The 19,000-nt window shown below is 44.5% G+C and overlaps 1 pseudogene across 1 annotated transcript in view; it reads right to left on the reverse strand.

Annotated features, from left to right (window-relative positions):
* Positions 1-8,332, reverse strand: part of LOC311320259 (glucosidase 2 subunit beta-like) — a 45,259-nt pseudogene extending 36,927 nt beyond the window's left edge. The window contains exons 1-2 of the transcript in view: positions 8,251-8,332; positions 7,780-7,847 (exon numbers count right to left, since the gene is read on the reverse strand). The product of the transcript in view is annotated as a glucosidase 2 subunit beta-like (transcript). The remainder of the gene's footprint in view (positions 1-7,779; positions 7,848-8,250) is intronic.
* Positions 8,333-19,000: the final 10,668 nt, after the last annotated feature.

Consider the following 19,000-nt stretch of genomic DNA (forward strand, 5'->3'; position numbering starts at 1 on the left):
TAGCCAGCGTGGCAGCTAATATCGAGCTAGGTACCTATATTATAGAGAGAAACAGAATGAGAGAGCATGAGAGGTATGGTAGTCTGACACCTTTTTCTTTGTTTTGGTTACAGGATGAGCAAAAACCAGCTCCAGCTTGTAAGGAATTGCAGCTCTCCCTTCATACCAGCCAGCAAGAAGATCACTATGCACTACAGCTTTGATTTTGCACAACAGGTGAGAATACGTTCATCCTATCATGCATTAGCTAGTCTATTTAATCAACACATTCTGGTACTATTTTATCTATATGGAGTGCCAGTACTGTGGGCAATAGTTTAATGTATTTTCCTCCTTCTATTCTATTGCAGTTTTGATGCTGAGAGACCTGGCATGGTTGTGGCCAGAGAACACTGTGATGCACCGGCACCGGCGCAAGCCTGATGTCCTGCCCCCCAGAGAAGGTCTTCTTGTGCAAGCCCCACCCGGACTGGACATGGCCAGACAGACGTATCTCTTTGACAAGATCAGAGAGTTCTGTTCTGATGAGGGACGAGACGTCACATGTCCCCCGCCAAACTCCACAGCAGCTCAGAACAAGACTGTCCGCTTGTAGATTCACTGCAGATCATCAGGACGGACAGCACTGCAGGAGAAAGGCCACAGCCTTTCCTGTTTTCCTGTTTGTATACTGAAGCGTTGCTTGTTCTCTTGCACAGACTTGCCCACACTTGCACAGACTGCATTGTTAGAATATTGAATACTGAGCTGAGTACTGTTGTTATTACCTTGAGTATTGAGCTGGGGACTGTTATTACTTTGTTGTACACTTGATCACAATGAACACTATGCACCTTGTCTATAAAACAGACAACTGACTGTACACTTTAACACTTAGACTGTTGCCTTTTTTTGTACACTTAACTACTTATGCTTGTACTTTATATCATGTATGTGACAATAAAGAACGTTAAATTTGAACTTCATCTTATATTGTTCTTAACTGCATTCACAACACAAGATTAATACTGAATCAAAGAGTGTGGGGTCATCAGGGAGAGAGCACCCCACTTGGCTGCCACTCTCAGGTAATACCCCAAGTTGACAGCCACTCTGACAGATAATGTTCTTAACTGCATTCACAACACAAGATTAATACTGACTCAAAGAGTGTGGGGTCATCAGTGAGAGAGCACCTCACTTGGCAGCCACTCTCAGTTAATACCCCAAGTTGACAGCCACTCTGACAGATAATGACAGATCGTCCAGTGGGGGAGTGGCTGGGGGTGCGGTTACCAGGCTATTGTTCACGCCCATTACCTGGCAGTCAGAGGTGTGAAAATGTTGGAGAACTTTGGAGGGGGATTTCTCAGCTAAGTTGATTTGGCAGTACTAGCATTCAAATAAGCATATCTTCTTCAAATATGTTCAGATTTCAATGTATGAGACCTCATTTGAAAGCTTACAATCTGCACTTTCATAATCTGTAAAAAACTGAAAAATGAAAATGCCTAGTTGAGGACCAAATTACCAGCGGCGGTCACAATTGTATTTTAGGCTTTGATTATAGATGAATTTGGCTATTTTAACTAACTTTTCTATGCTATTTCATTTATATATACACCCAAATTTGACAAGGTGGAGCTTCTTTATAGCTATATCCATGTTGGAGGCATTGTCAACTGTGGCTGCCACAACCTTCTCTTGGATGCTGAAGTCCTCCATGATCTCATCTATCTCCTCAGCCACAGCATGCCCTAACCAAGCCATACCTTGTAGCCCTCCCCAACCCCCACTGGTTTACATTGACATGCAAATAGGCCTAGCTGTCTGTTTGCTGGTAGCGAATGTCAAAGGACAGGGAGCAACCTTTTATTTCAGCCAACTCTCCTAAGTGATGAGATGATGTTTACTTTGTGGCATCTGATGTGGCATTTTATTGGAACATGTATGTTTTTATATCACTATAATATATATCACTTATCACCCAATTGAATTGGTTTCGGTGTAGGTAGGCTACCCTCGTGATCCATGAAGGAACGGTGCGTGAGATTGAAAATAATCTGAAATCACAACGGGGCTGACTGGCTGTTCAGCCACACATTAGGCTAGGCTAAGCCTAAAACAACAACAACAAAAAAACAACAACATTGCACTGGAAACTGGCACTGTCTCGTTTTTCCACACACAAAATTACATAGAGAGCAACAGTCATGGGCGGTCGCCACTACTGAGTTAGATAATACGATTCTGCTAATTTCACATTTGTCAGGCACACTCGTCCACTAACCCAACGTTTTGCACAGTCAGTGGGCAGGCTCACTACAACCCCCACCATTCACAGAATTCTCAATGAGCCTACATTGACATGCAAATAGCCTAGGATGGTAGGTGACTATTTTACAGCAGTTTTGCAAATAGGCTAGGCTGCTAGCTGCCAGTTTTAGACTGCTAGCTGACAGTTTTGCAGTGGCTGGGTGCAAGATCGCTCGTCGTCACTGTAAATGAGGACAACCTCAGTGCCTCTCGAGCATAAATAAAGGATTGAAAGATCTATAAATCCACAAGCCGGCCAAGTCCAATGCATCTTGATCACAACTTTCACATCTATTCTTGGCTGTGATATTTATTGTACCGAGTAAATGTTTACATTGTATATTGTCTTGACCCATTGAGGAAGCTACAGTAAATGTGAATATAGGCTAAGCAATACCTGAATTTTAATGTGCAACATGGACAAACTCTAGCCTACTAGAATAGTCGATATTTTCCCATTGCACTTGCAGACCCTTATTCTAAGCCACAAGAGCCACTTATTCAAAAATAAAGTGTTAACTGAATCAGATTATTGTTGGAGTCAATTTATTTTTCAGTAGCCTTTATATTGCATAGAAAACTGTGCTCATGTGTCACGCTGTGTTTGTAGCCCTCTGCAAATACCAACCCCACCCATACAGCAGCACCTACAACTACATAACATTGGTTGGATGAGTAATATTAGCCTAATAAAAAACTACGTTTGAGCTAGCTAACGTTACCTACCATTAGCTCAACCGGGACAGTTGCCAGTTAGCGATGAGAGGCAAAGTCCCAAGCCCAGTTGATAGCCTCCATCGTGGGATGAGGGTGGTGCAATCATGGCCACTATCCAGCTTCATACACCCAACGTTAGGCTAGCTAAGCTAACTAGCAAGCAAGCAGTTGCAAAGTCGAACAATACAGGTTGTAAAATGATGCGGGGGCATATCTCTCGCTAGCTATGCATGCCGTATTATATTATTTTAAGAGTTTGCCCCAAAACACAAAAACGTTAATTTGAAGTTAAAAGCTAACAAAAGCTGGGGCCGTCTCTAAAGTGGGGCCGTCTCATTCATGACGGCGACAGGCACTAGCCTGGCAGACTGCATCGAATAGTTATCAAACAAGCTTGGGAACTAACGTTAGCTGGCATAATCCAATAATTCCCCCAAAAGAACCCCTCTACTGCACAAGCTGTTTACCAAACCTAGCTAATAAGCACAAGCTACTGAGTGCAACGTTAGCCCTGCTAACGGAGAGAACGGATTTGGAGGAGATTGTTGCAGCTGGTGCTAAATGAGGCAAAGGAACATGTCAAATAGAATACAACAAACATGCGGAAACTGTATTCAATCACTTCTTCTTACGGCCAGTGTCGATGCAACTATTACTGCCCTCCACAGAATATTGCTATACTTCACGTCCGGATGTAAACAAGCTGGATTGCCAGATTGGTGCTGCAGCCCCAACGAGTGCTCCAAATCCCCCCAATGCGATAAAAACCCGCCCAAATATTATATATTAATTTAGTATAATATATATCTATATATCATAATACATGTTAAGAAAAATGCCTTTCAGCTCAAATTCCGAAAATAAAACTGCAACACAAGCCTACCCCAGCGGCTTAGCCAGAAATCCGACCGGGCCTGAGTAAACATAGAATTCATCCATAAATCTATCCATAAATTGCTCAATAGGTGAATAGTCCTACATCATACTGCGCCAATGTGTTCTTATTTTTCAAGTGTTATCAGTGATATGCTTTCTATTTGATAATAGGGCTTGGGAAAACGTAGTCCCAGACACGACCATCTTATTTCTAGACAGGTGTATCAGCCCAAGCCGATACAGCCGCATTTGGTGTCACAAACACACACACGAGCGCCATCTAGCGGCCATTGTGTGTCAATAACAGCCTCCCATTCTAAAGACTGCGGGGGCATTTGACCCACCCCCCAGCTAGGCTGGTAAGTTTCAAATGCTTGGCGCTGCTAGTGTTAAGGCTGGTGTGGCAGGCCGGTTGTTTTCCTTTAGTTTATATGAGTGATGGTTTTAGTGTTTTTTTACCAGTGTGTTTGATCTGGCGTGATACATCTAATCCTGAGCTTCAGTGTGGGGGGGGGGGGGGGGATAAGTACTAGTGGGAAGGGCTGGAGATATGTCTGTCTAGGCCTACTACCGGTGTTATGAATTTTAAAATGATATATTGTTAAAAAAACCTACCGTCTTTTTCTATAAGCCTGTGTTGCGTGGTGTGTGTGGCTTGACCTCTGACGCCGGACCTCACCGGTAAAAAAAAGGTGGTGGCAGCGAGTTACCCGCGACTCAACCCAGAAATCGATTCCCCCTCTACTGGGTGGTTCTGGTTCTTTTCACAGCATTAACATTCAGGTGATTAGTCTTTGAAATAACGCAGAGGGGCTAAATGCGAAGAGGCAATTGCAGGATTCCAAACGCAGCGTATGACACATCCGACATTGAAGCGTGACAAGCGCAGCATGCATCCCTTTTAAATTTAGAAATAAAGCCCGTAAACCCTGCCCCAAACACCGCGGAGGAGCAGGCGACGAACGTAAATGGTGGAAAGAATAAGCACCGCGTTAAACCTAAACAGCCATGATAGTCACACACACACGGCAGATTGCAGCATAATGGCTTGTATTAATTGATGACAATGCACAATTTACAGTACTTGCCCTAAGGAACCATGCGGTAGCCCGATGCTACTGACCCAAACTATTTAGAAAGCCAATAAACTGCAACAATTGGTAAGTGCATCACCGCTGTCGTTGTCTCCGAAACCAGGTTTGGACATGGCTGAAGCAATTCGGCCATACTATCCAGGCCTACCAGACAGGCGAGCCAGCCTTAATAGTATTTATTTATCTTTCTTTCTTTATATATCTATTTATTTCTCACATAGCTTTTTATTGATTTTATTCTCCGGAAGCTATTTCGATGCAATCCTGAATGTCAGGTCCCTACCAGAATATGTAGGGGTGGGACGCATACCCACCTCCCTTGTTCTCTGGAAAGCGCATTGCGCTGCCTCAGGGCATGAAATGCGCTATCAAACAAAGCTTAGATTGATTGATTGAACGGGACCCAGCTAGCATTAGCTACACCGAACGGCTAACGCCAGCTGCGTGGCGGCACTCGCAAATCATGGGTGCTAGCGAGTAGAGCAGCAGTTCAACTGGAACCCTCGGGCTGCAACAAAATTGAAACGCGAGAATCAACCAGCTAGTATTAGCAATCTAAACATAACGATGCCCCTACGTGCAATACGGGAACCTTGACAAACGCCAGCTAGTTAGCAAGCGAGCAGTATAGCCTGTCATGCAGCCAGCACCAGCCAGCGAACCCACGAACGAGCCACGAGGGGAGGACTTTGACGAACCAAATACCTAACGAGAATCCACATAGGCACGTTCACGCCCGAAACTGCAAACATTTCAATGGTGAACAGCACCCGGCGTACATTACGACAGTTGAGTAATTGCGGCAGACGAGGCATGGACAACCTGCGACATCAGCGGTTCATGAATGAAACCCAGTGGCCGGTGGCGTTGGCAACGCTTCAATGGACTTCCAACGCAAGCTATGCGAGCAACTGAACCATATGCAATTATGGCACGACGGTGCTACAGAGGGACAGGCTCCTCGGCCTCGGAAGCCGGTGCTCCACGACGCCACTAAACGGACCCCCAAACCACGGACCGGAGAGGACGACGCGGGCAGCAGGCAGCAAAAAACGCACCAACACAGACGTGAGCACGGAACGCAAGAGCAGAGAACGCGGAAGCAGCGAGGACACCGCGGGCAGCAGGTAGCAAACGCACCAAAACACAAACAAGAGCACGGAACGCGAAAGCAGAGACGCGGAGCAGCGAGCGCGCAGACACGAGCAATAGCAGTAATGGCAGCGGACACCAGAGCAGAGAACGTGGAAGCAGCGAGCATGCAATGCACAACCAGCAGTAATGGCAAGCGCGAACAATGACATGTTTTGACAGCTTAAATACATGCGCTCTAGTGAGCTGACCAATGCTATGACAGCTACAGTCAGCTGGTGCTGGTGTCATGCGTGACTGATTAACCTCTGCTGACTACCCCGGCCGTGACGTACGTGCCTCGCCTGAATTTACGCCTGAATTAATTTCATTAATGGAACCCGGAAAGAGAGGCATTTCACATAAAATAGTAAATTGCATAAGTAATATGCAGGCCTGAAAAATACATTAGGTTACAGCTGTTCAGGTATGCGTGCAATACCTCAAAGTGTTGATTTCTCATAAAGCATTCATGAAACAACAATTAATGACCACTAGTATGTAAATATTTACCTGTAAACAGGTCACCGATGCTGGTGAAGCGTTGTGGTTCACTTTGTGGTGGCAATAGAATATCGGTTCCAATACAACAATACGAACATGAGTGAATTATTTGTCACAAATGCAATGCCCATATCCGGCCACTAGAGGCGCGATACCAACTTTCCGCTTGACCAATGTGTGTCGTTACCATGGATGTATTAATAGAACTGGATACAGCCACTCCATTCACTGACCGCTATCACAAATGAAGTCCTATTGAACCGTGCCATCTTGGCAAATTTGTAGTCATTTGACTATTTCCGGTGACTTTTGTACTTGCGCAGTTGTGCTTTTCTGGCTTTCCGGTGACTTTTGTACTTGCGCAGTTGTGCTTTTCTGGCCTACACGCGTCCACGAACAAGTTCACGAAATGCAGACGCACGTTCCCGGCTCTCCCCGCTTTAATTTAGCAATAAAAACCGGCTTGCATATTAACCTGTTTTTGTCAAATATATCCATTGGAGACATTGTTTTTTTATCCAGGCATCTTAGTTTTAACAGGTTAATTATAGATGAACATGTTTTGTTTGCTAGTAGATGGTATTCATTCCGTTCGCGATAACGTTATTGCAGCCAGGCTTAATTCCTCCAGGGAGCCAGTGACAGGCGAGTTGAAAAGCTTCACCCCCCGCCAGCATCATAGCAAGCTTAGTTTTAACAGGTTAATTATAGCTGAACATGTTGTGTTTGCTATGATGCTGGCGGGGGGTGAAGCTTTTCAACTCGCCTGTCACTGGCTCCCTGGAGGAATTAAGCCTGGCTGCAATAACGTTATCGCGAACGGAATGAATACCATCTACTAGCAAACAAAACATGTTCAGCTATAATTAACCTGTTAAAACTAAGATGCCTGGATAAAAAATAATGTCTCCAATGGATATATTTGACAAAAACAGGTTAATATGCAAGCCGGTTTTCATTTCATTGCATTTCACATAAACGTGAACTTGTTCGTGGACGCGCGTAGGACAGAAAAGCACAACTGCGCAAGTACATAAAGTCCGGAAATAGCCAAATGACTACAAATTTAGCCAAGATGGCGCGGTTCAATAGGGCTTCACTTTAGATTTCGAATCCTGGGGGCTTGGTCGTTACTCTGGTATTGAAGCGCTCTACCCCAGACTAGCTTAAACAAGATCAGTTTGGACCCATCAATGCACAGGAAGGACTTCTCTCTGTAAAACCTTTTATCTGTGAAGATTTGTTTTAATCACAAAAATGTACAGCCGCATAAACATTTTATCCTCCAGTTCACTACATTGAGGGTTATACTGATATGAATACATAACAGATCATTAAACAGTTAGAATATGCACCACTACTGCAAGTTGTTGCCGACATGGAGTGCGTGTGCCTGTCTAGCTGGCTGGGTAGCTAAAGCTGTTACCACCATGTTCTGTGGTTCTGACAGGGCTGTTCCTTGTTAAAGCAGGTACGTTGTGGCTTTATACAATGCCAACGTGTTTCAGCTAATGTGTAGCTAATGTATTTTTCTGCCTTGTACACTCTGTGTTATAATCTAGAATACAGACCGCTATGTTAGCTAATTGAAATAGTATACAGTCAATGGTTATAGACATCGGCTGGGACTCACACGAAAGAGAAATTCCCCTTATTTTCCGCGACTCAACACCAATAGACCAAAGGACCACAGCAATGATAATATGGCAATGCATGTCAGAGGGCAAGGGTATATAACACCACTCTCTTGACCAAACTGAAAGGTTTTGAATGCTCATTCACACTCATCAGTTCAGCATCTCTGATCTCTGAGCCGTCAGTGCTACCGCTTCCTGGACCGCGGTCATGTGACGTGCGCATGGTTCTGTTGATGTTGGACACGTGCAGAGTCCACCTGCTGTCCCCCACCCATGATGTGTGCTCCTTTGTGGTAATAATGATGGAGTGGAAACTTCATATTTCCTTTCTGACTATGAATATGTGACAGCGGCTGGTGATTTGGTCCGCAACTCGGCAAACCCCGAAATGCGCTAGAGGGCAAAATAACTAAAAAAACGTTTTTTTTCGTTTTTTGTTTTTTTGTGTATTACCAAAGTTGAAGTTGTGAAGAACCTACTTACTATAACAGACAACAGTTTTAGGGTCACGAAATACGTTTAATTAGTCTGCAAACTAAGCTCGTTTTTAGCTGATTTCGAGCCGGGCTTGGGGGCGGGCAGATCGATTAGCATGATTTGGTTTCATTGGCTGTTGCTTACGGGTTCTCCGCCCCCCACCCTTCCCAAACACGCCGGCTGTTTACATTCAATTATTTTACTGTCCCAAGTTTAACCATGGATGCTCCAGCGTTTGCTAAAGAGAAGACGGGGATGGCATCCAGGACATGGAAAGAGTTTGAAGAGCAGCTAAAACTCCAGCAGAGCAGGACTCGTTCGTACACGGAGTTTATTCTTGATGTCCTGTGATGCAGAGATGACTGTATAAACAAAGCAAGATGCTACCAAGCGAACGCGAACGAGGTACCAGATTCACACCACCGCCAAGCATTCTGCCTTGCTTTGGGGTAAGCTGATCTTTATACTATCTGTGCTGTTTACATTACATTTACGTTAGTCGTTTAGCAGAAGCTCCTTTCTAAACAAGTGACTAAGTCTAGCTAGCATAACAAAGGCTAGCTAGCTAACGTTAGCTAACATGCTAGTTAACTGAGCTAGCCCTTTGTTCCTAAACTAGCCAGCGTGGCAGCTAATATCGAGCTAGGTAGCTATATTATAGAGAGAAACAGAATGAGAGAGCATGAGCTATGGTAGTCTGACACCTTTTTCTTTGTTTTGTTTACAGGATGAGCAAAAACCAGCTCCAGCTTGTAAGGAATTGCAGCTCTCCCTTCATACCAGCCAGCAAGAAGATCACTATGCACTACAGCTTTGATTTTGCACAACAGGTGAGAATACGTTCATCCTATCATGCATTAGCTAGTCTATTTAATCAACACATTCTGGTACTATTTTATCTATATGGAGTGCCAGTACTGTGGGCAATAGTTTAATGTATTTTCCTCCTTCTATTCTATTGCAGTTTTGATGCTGAGAGACCTGGCATGGTTGTGGCCAGAGAACACTGTGATGCACCGGCGCAAGCCTGATGTCCTGCCCCCCAGAGAAGGTCTTCTTGTGCAAGCCCCACCCGGACTGGACATGGCCAGACAGACGTATCTCTTTGACAAGATCAGAGAGTTCTGTTCTGATGAGGGACGAGACGTCACATGTCCCCCGCCAAACTCCACAGCAGCTCAGAACAAGACTGTCCGCTTGTAGATTCACTGCAGATCATCAGGACGGACAGCACTGCAGGAGAAAGGCCACAGCCTTTCCTGTTTTCCTGTTTGTATACTGAAGCGTTGCTTGTTCTCTTGCACAGACTTGCCCACACTTGCACAGACTGCATTGTTAGAATATTGAATACTGAGCTGAGTACTGTTGTTATTACCTTGAGTATTGAGCTGGGGACTGTTATTACTTTGTTGTACACTTGATCACAATGAACACTATGCACCTTGTCTATAAAACAGACAACTGACTGTACACTTTAACACTTAGACTGTTGCCTTTTTTTGTACACTTAACTACTTATGCTTGTACTTTATATCATGTATGTGACAATAAAGAACGTTACATTTGAACTTCATCTTATATTGTTCTTAACTGCATTCACAACACAAGATTAATACTGACTCAAAGAGTGTGGGGTCATCAGTGAGAGAGCACCCTACTTGGCTGCCACTCTCAGGTAATACCCCAAGTTGACAGCCACTCTGACAGATAATGACAGATCGTCCAGTGGGGGAGTGGCTGGGGGAGGGGTTACCAGGCTATTGTTCACGCCCATTACCTGGCAGTCAGAGGTGTGAAAATGTTGGAGAACTTTGGAGGGGGATTTCTCAGCTAAGTTGATTTGGCAGTACTAGCATTCAAATAAGCATATCTTCTTCAAATATGTTCAGATTTCAATGTATGAGACCTCATTTGAAAGCTTACAATCTGCACTTTCATAATCTGTAAAAAAATGAAAAATGAAAATGCCTAGTTGAGGACCAAATTACCAGCGGCGGTCACATATATGAAATGTTTTAAGTGTTATCTATTTTCATGTGCATAGTATTTTAGGCGTGCATTTTGATTCAGCACCATATACTGGTAGTAGCCTACGCTACTAGCACACTATGTAAAGCTGACATGACACATTGGTCATAGTTTGCTAAATTGCGACGTTACTAAAAGGCGATGTTGTCGACAACGTGCCTATATGGTCCCAAAATAACCTATCCTCAAGGACACTGTATGGCAACGTTGCTGTCACGTTATAGAAATACGTAATGTAATTAAACCACAATGTAATTAAATAACGTGACAATGATATTACATCACAGTCCCACCCTTACTTTATTGGAAATTTACATTTCTAACCTCACAGGTGAGTGGTCAGAACGTTTGTAAATTACTTACGTTTTAAAATAAAAATTGAAGTCATACAGTTACAGAATTGTAATATTGAGAAGCAATCCTTTAATCCCCCATTATGTAGCGGTCCAGTTTTGTGCACTTTTGCGGCCCCTAAAGGCCACGAGAGCCATTACAACCGCAGTAACATTGTCGTAAAACACTGAGAGACGCCTGTTACGCCTCTCACGTGCATTTGTTGACAACTGACAAGCTGAGGAAAACGGAGTCTGCTGGCAAATTGGAAGAGGAGAGCTAAAGGTAAAGCAGAACGTTCATGCGAGAGAAAACTGCGGCTTGTGGTCAAAAGTTACATAGTGCAAATACAGGCTGCCAGACCCCTCTGTGGGAATGGAAGAGGTGCTGTTCTCGCTATAATAATCCAGCACACTAATAGATCAATTTTGAAACTGATATTTACCTCCGCCCCAGGAGCAAAGCCCTGCAGGGCGGTAGGTAATGTTTTCGCCCCTGTCTGTCTGTGTGTGTGTGTGTGTCTGTAGGTGGACAGGATTAAACAAAAACTACTGGCCCGATATGCATGAAACTCGGTGGAGGGGTGCAACATGGGCCAAGGAACTCACCATTAAATTTTGACCATGATTCATTCATAGGTGGCTCTACAGTATCCATATTACTGTAACTTCAGTGTAGTGGGGGATTTAGGTTTCCGTTTCCTTATAGGTTTCAGGTTCTTGGTGCCACTTGCAATACCGAGCTTGGCCACTATACCAAAAACTGACTGTTCCTGGCAATCAATCAATCAAAGCTTTATTTGTATAGCGCATTTCATACCCAGAGGCAACACAATGCACTTGGGGGTTTGCTTCATGCGCCACTGAGCAACTTTCATTGGATTGCATCTGTGCATGCCTTATCCACTTCTTATAATACATCCATGATCCAGCCATGATCAGTTATGCTCGCGTCAACAGGCTGGTGTCTATTTACTTTTTTTAAAAGTATCCGTATCTCGATCCGGAAGGTAGAACGCTACAGCCGCCTACCATCATTTTTCCGTCCGGCGGATGGAGGATGATGCTGCAGCAGTGTTATTATTTAAATCAGCAATATTTACATTTCGCCTTGCACCTGACGAGACTACTGGCTGCAGTGTAGAGAGCGACAAACAAGCTGCTAAAGCTATTGCTGATTATGGTGTTTTGTGCGCACAATACTACTTCTGGTAGTGCGTTGTTATCAACTTGTTTGCTAACAAAGGCTAGAGCTACTAATTAGCTGTTGATAATGAGATAAGCTGTTGCAACTGGAACGCTCATCTCGGGAGTGACCATTGCCAGTTCCCACTCGCACCTCCCGAGACAAATGGAATGCACCATAACGTTATATTTCTCATTCGTGTGGATAGTTGAAGCGATGCATTCTGTAGGCTACCTCAATAGAGTATGCTAAATTACCATGTTTAATGCTTTATGTCCTACTATCTGTTATTGTGAAATGTGATGATTTCTGTACAGCCAAGATCGAACCCAGCATGGGCAAGTGAGCGTGAAGACAATACTGTCAAGCAACACAGAGACGCCTGTTAGACTAGTGTCTCAACTTGCATTTAAACAATAATGTAAACTTCAAACTGTAAACTGCAGACCCTTTCAGGTGGATGAAAATAAAGTATCTGCACATTAAAATGATTGACTTCATAGAAAACTATATCTTGCCTATAGACTATAGATTTAACATGTCATTGGCTGTATAACTCCCATCTCAAATGTACATCTTGTAAACTACTGTCTACAGATTCTGAACCAGCCCACTCCTCCCTCCACTACTGCTCTGCTTGGCTGTTAATGAATGTGAATGGGAAGTCTTCACAAAACTAGCAACGTTTTGGAAATTGGAGAGGAAAGATGTCAAGCAGAAAGAGCAAACTACAGGTGGTGCTACAGTAACCAATTCAAAAAGCCAGTAGGAGAGCACAGCACATGAGAGGTGGTGGTGGGAGGAAGGGTAGAGGGAGGGATGTGGAAGGGGGGGAGCAGTTGATGGGGGGGGGGGGGGGGCAGGGGCGGAGGTCTGCACTCTCTGAGTGCAAGCCCCTCTAGTTTAAGATGAAATCAACAACATAGTGGGTCTTTAATGTCTGTTTTGTTTGTAATTTGTAATTAGATTGATAATTATATGTAGGCACATTCTTTCTCTGTATTAAGATGTACAGTCTAGGCCTAATAAAAACAATGATAAAAATATGCATATGAATAAAGTACTAATTTTGCAACCTAAATGTGAGTAATGAATGTAAAACAAAGAATGCAAGGCATTTGTTTAGGCTACTTTCTTAGGAGGCAGATTACATGTTACACACTCTGGTACAGTAGGTGGCGGTATGCACATTAAAGGACAATGCTCGTTTTTGACAACCTGGACCTTATTTACGACATATTATAAGACGTTTGACTCACCGAGATCACTTTGGTGTAGTTCGGAGGCATGTAGAAGAAATGTAAAATCCAGCGCGAGCCAGTATATCCATGTAATGGCGGTGGTTGGGGCACCGAGAATGCAGTTTCTAAAAATCAATTTTCTGCCGCAAAATGGTTGTTTTCATAAATCTGTCTTCTTTTTTTTTTGTAACTGAGATTTTTATTTAAATTTTCACAGTGTACAACAAACAAATGGCAAACGAAACAATGCCAACAGAAAGTAAACAAACAACAACAATAATGAAATACACACAAAATAATAAACATTTAGACATGTGAGCTTCCCTTCCCCCCCATATTGTAACATTGTATATTCCCAATCCTAATGATCTATGGTGTCTTTTTTTTTTTTTTTCTCCCCTATTTATTCCATTTTCCTATACTCAATCAATTTTTCCCACTTTCCATCAAATTTCCCCCCTTGCACCCTCAATATATGCGTGAACCTTTCCATATCATAAATTTCCTCTACCACCCCCAGCCACTGCGCCTTTGTAGGGGGATCAATCTTGTACCAAGCTCTCGTTATAGCCTTTTTGCTGGCAGCCAGCAAAACCTTGACCAGATATCTGTCTCCCCCCTGTATGTTTTCCCCCGTCAAATGTCCTAGGTATAATACTAAGCCAGTCTTAGGCACTTCATAGCCCAAAATCTCTTTCAATACTCCCCATACATCTCCCCAATACTTCTCCATCCTTGGACACTTCCAAAATATGTGCGTGTGGTCTGCCCCTACTTGGCCGCACTGTCTCCAACACGCATCATGAGCTGGCGCATACCTCCCCTTCACTTTTAGTGTTATGAAGTATCTGATTATGTTTTTCCAGCCAAACTCCCTCCACACCCTCGAGGCCGTGGTTGAGTGCTGGACCCTACAGATATTGTTCCATTCTTCTTCGGTCATCTCTATCCCCAATTCTCTGTCCCACTTTTCTTTGACACATTTAGTTGAGTTCCCCCTGTTCTCCAACAGTGCTTGGTAAAAGGCTGAAATAGCCCTAACTTCCTTTCCTTCATATGCATCAATCATTATTCTGATAATCTTATTCTGCTCTATAGACTTGTCTATTTTTATTTCCTTTACATAGTTATCTCTCACCTGCATGTACCTGTAATAATCTCCTTCCCCCAAACCGAATCTGTCCCTCAGGTATTGGAAACTTTGTATTTCCCTTTCTTTCACCATGGTGCATATTGCCGTGATGCCCCTATTCGCCCATCCCTTAAAACTCTGGTCATCGCTCCCTGGTCGAAATCCACTATCGTGTGATAACCATCTCAAAATGTTGGTCTCTTTCTCCAATTTGAATTTCTTTATTACCTCGTTCCAAATGTCTAAAGTGAATTTAGTGATCGGATCCAATAATTTCCCCTGTGTCTTAAATAGTTCCCTATCCCCTAGTAGTGTCTGAATTTGGTAACCCTCCCCTTCCGTCTCTATGTCTTTCCATCTGGCTTCATAGGTCGCGTCACACCAACACGCCACAGCCCTGAGCTGCGCTGCATAGTAGTAATCCTTTAAGCAAGGCACTGCCATACCTCCTCTCTCTTTGGGCAGCTGCATAGTTGTAAACCTAATCCTAGGTCTCTTCCCCCCCCCAAAATAAATCTGGAGATCAATTTGTCCCACTCCGTGAATTGATTTGGTGGAATTTGTATGGGCAGAGACTGATAAAGATACAGCAGCCTCGGCAATATGTTCATTTTGGTTATCTCTATCCTCGAGCCAAAGTCCAGATTGAGCACTGACCACCTTCTCAAATCCTTCTTGATTTCCTGGTAATACGTATATAATTTGCATTGTATAATTTGTCCATCCCTTTTGTGATATACACCCCTAAATATTTCATTTCGTTTGAGTCCCATCTAATTTTGTAGTTTTCTCTAATCCCTGTTGTAGGTGTGTAATTCACCGTCAAGATCTGCGTCTTTGTCACGTTAATTTTATAACCTGAATAGTGCCCATATTCCTCCAGTACACCCATCAGGGTCGGAAAGCTGATGTCCGGTCGTGTCATATATACTATCAAGTCGTCTGCAAAAAGACCCAGCTTGTATTCTGACCCCCTTATCTCTACTCCCGTTATGTTTTGGTTTTGCCTAATCGCTTGAGCCAATGGCTCAATGAAGATAGCGAAGAGCGTAGGGGATAAGCAACAACCCTGCCTGGTCGATCGTTCCAACATAAACCTATCTGTTAGGCTACCATTCACCTTCACTCTTACGGTTGGTTCATTATACAATGCTCTAATACACCTAACAGATTCATCATTGAATCCAAACTTCTCTAAGACATTAAAAAGGTAGGTCCACCTCACACAATCAAATGCCTTTTCCGCATCTATGCTCACCAGGACTGCACTCTCTCCCCTCCTCTGTGTCTCTTCCACTATATGGATTGTCTTCCTTATGTTGTCCTGTGTTCGTCTTCCTCTTATAAAACCAGCCTGGTCCTCATCTATGATATCTGGCATGAACGTCTCCAATCTTTTTGAAATTATTGAGGTGTATATCTTATAGTCAACATTGAGTATGGATATCGGTCTAAAACTACTGCACATTTCTTTGTTCTTTCCTTCTTTTGGAATTGTAGTGATGACGGCTTCTTTCCAAGAAGGGGGAGTTTTGCCCTCCTTCATAGTGTACCTAAGCGATGACAACAATAGAGGGCTAAGTTCCTGTCTGAACTTCCTCTACTTCTTCCTCTGTAATATCAGAATTTAGGAGCCTATTCTGTAGTTTTCCTATTGATGGCAAGTCCAGGCCATCTAAAAATGCCTTCATCCTCTCTGGTTCTGCTGCTGTCGGTTGTGTGTATAGTGACCTATAGTAGTCAACAAATACCTTCTCTATCTCCTCTGGCTCTCTTACTAGTCCATTAGTCCTGGGATCCCTGATCTTATGTATAGTGTTTGATTTTTGTTGCATCCTTATACGTCTGGCTAGTAATCTGCTTGCTTTCGGCCCGCCCTCATAATAAGTCTGCTTCACAAATCTGGCTTTCTTCTCTACCTCTGTCAATAGTAACTTGTCAATCTTCCCCCTGACTTCCTTAACCTTCTCTAGCGCCTCGGTGGTATTCATATCTTTATGTTGTTCTTCTCGCTCTTTTAGCTTCCCTATCAGATTTTGATAGTCCCAGTCTGGCTCGTTTGAGGATTGCTGTCCGTGCCATTAGTTCCCCCCTCATAACCACCTTTAATGCATCCCATAGAATAGTTGGATCCACCTCTCCGTTGTCATTCTCCTTCCTGTATCTATTTATATCCCTCTTTATTTCTTCTACTAATTCCTTATTGTTGACCGCTGGAAGCGAACCTCCCTTCCACCAACCCCCCACACACAGGCCTAACCAAAAAAACAAACAAAAAACAGCTTACACAGCTAACACCACCATCCACTCACAAACCGCAATGCACGCGGGAGAGCGCATCAGCCAGGACATTATCCGCGCCCTTCTTGTGGCGGATTTCCAGATTATAATCCTGCAGAATAAGAGACCATCTCATTAAACGTTGGTTATGATTGTACATTCTCCCCAAAAACACAAGAGGATTGTGATCTGTATACACAATCACGGGGGACGAACTAGAACCAAGATAAACCTCGAAAAACTGCAGGGCTAATAAAAGGGCAAGTGCCTCCTGTTCAATAGTAGAGTATGGAGTCTGCGCCGGGCTAAACTTCTTAGAGAAGTAGCACACTGGATGGTCAAAACCAGACGCATCCTCTTGGAGCAGGACGGCACCGGCCCCCACAGCGCAAGCATCAACCTCCAACTCAAAAGCCTTTGAAAAGTCAGGGGCAGCAAGCACAGGTGAACTGCAAAGCATGGCTTTTACTGAATCAAAAGCCAGCTGACAGTCAGCGGACCACACAAAGCAGACCGACGGGCTAATGAGAGATGTGAGGGGCGCAACCACTGAGGAGAAGTTCCTGCAGAACCCACGATAGTAACCGGCCATACCCAGGAATCTTCTCAGCTGACGGCGGGTAGTGGGAACAGGAAAAGCAGCCACCGCAGTTACTTTCTCCTCCACGGGACGCACCTGTCCGCCGCCAACCTGCTTGCCCAGGTATGTCACAGTGGCTTTGCCAAACTCACATTTTGCTAGGTTTAGCGTTAGAGATGCAGCCGCTAAACGTTGGAACACAGATTGGAGGGTACATAGATGTTCCTCACAGGAAGACGAGTAGACCACCAGGTCATCTAAATAGGCGGTGCACTTGGGAATATCCCCCACCAGGGCATTCACCAGTCTCTGAAAGGTAGCCGGCGCGTTACGCATGCCGAATGCCATGACGGTGTATTGCAGAAACATATCAGGCGTAACGAACGCAGACAATTCAGAGGCACGGGAAGTGAGCGGGACCTGCCAGTACCCCTTCAATAAATCTAGCTTAGTGACGTAAAGTGCAGACCCAACAGTGTCCACACAGTCATCTAAGCGAGGTAACGGGAAAGAGTCTGGCACAGTGACCTTGTTCAACTTCCTATAGTCTGTGCAGAAGCGGAAGGTGGAGTCAGGTTTGGGTACTAGTATGCATGGAGAACTCCAGGGACTACCACTCGCCACCGCTAGATTATTCTCCAACAAATACGTTACCTCCCTCTGCATAACAGACTTGGTTGACACGATAAGGATGCTGCCTTATCGGGGCCGCCCCGCACACGTCGATATCATGTTCCAAAACGGACGTGCGTGAGGGGACGTCTGAGAACAGAGATGGAAAAGAACGTATAAGGTTAGTCACTCCAACCTGCTGATCCACCTGCAGATGAGACACAAGGGGTTCCAGACACAGCAACATCTCGGAGTTGGACAACCGAGGGCTTTCCTGTGGCACAGACCGCACCCGCAGACCATCATCAACACTGTCGGTAGAACACACCACAGCAGGGGCAGAAGACACCACGGGCCCTGTGTTGTCTTCCAACCTCTTATCCGCAGCTTGATCACGAGGGTGATATACCTTCAGCATATTTACATGGCACACTCGAGAGTGCCGGCGACGGTCTGGAGTGTGGATTACATAGTTTGTGTCACTCAATTTCCTCTCGACACGATAAGGGCCAAAGAACTTGGCCGAGAGAGAGTCACCTGGTATGGGCAGAAGGACCAATACCTGGTCGCCTGGCTGCAGCGCCCGCGCTGCAGCTCTCTTGTCAAACCTGCTCTTCATCTTACCCTGGGAAACAGAGAGGGTAGTTTTAGCGAGTGCACAGGCTGCATGCAACCGCTCCCGGAACCGGCTCACATACCGTAGCACGCTCTGAGGGGGCACCGGATTCTCAGACATGAAGGAGTCCTTCAGGACTTTCAGCGGACCCCTCACAACGTGCCCAAACACAAGTTCCGCAGGACTAAAGCCGAGGGATTCCTGTACGGTCTCCCGCACGGCAAACAGGACAAGCGGAACTCCCTCATCCCAATTCTTCCCA

Source organism: Borostomias antarcticus (assembly GCF_949987555.1).
Source record: "Borostomias antarcticus genome assembly, chromosome: 17".
Classification (NCBI taxonomy): Eukaryota; Metazoa; Chordata; class Actinopteri; order Stomiiformes; family Stomiidae; genus Borostomias; species Borostomias antarcticus.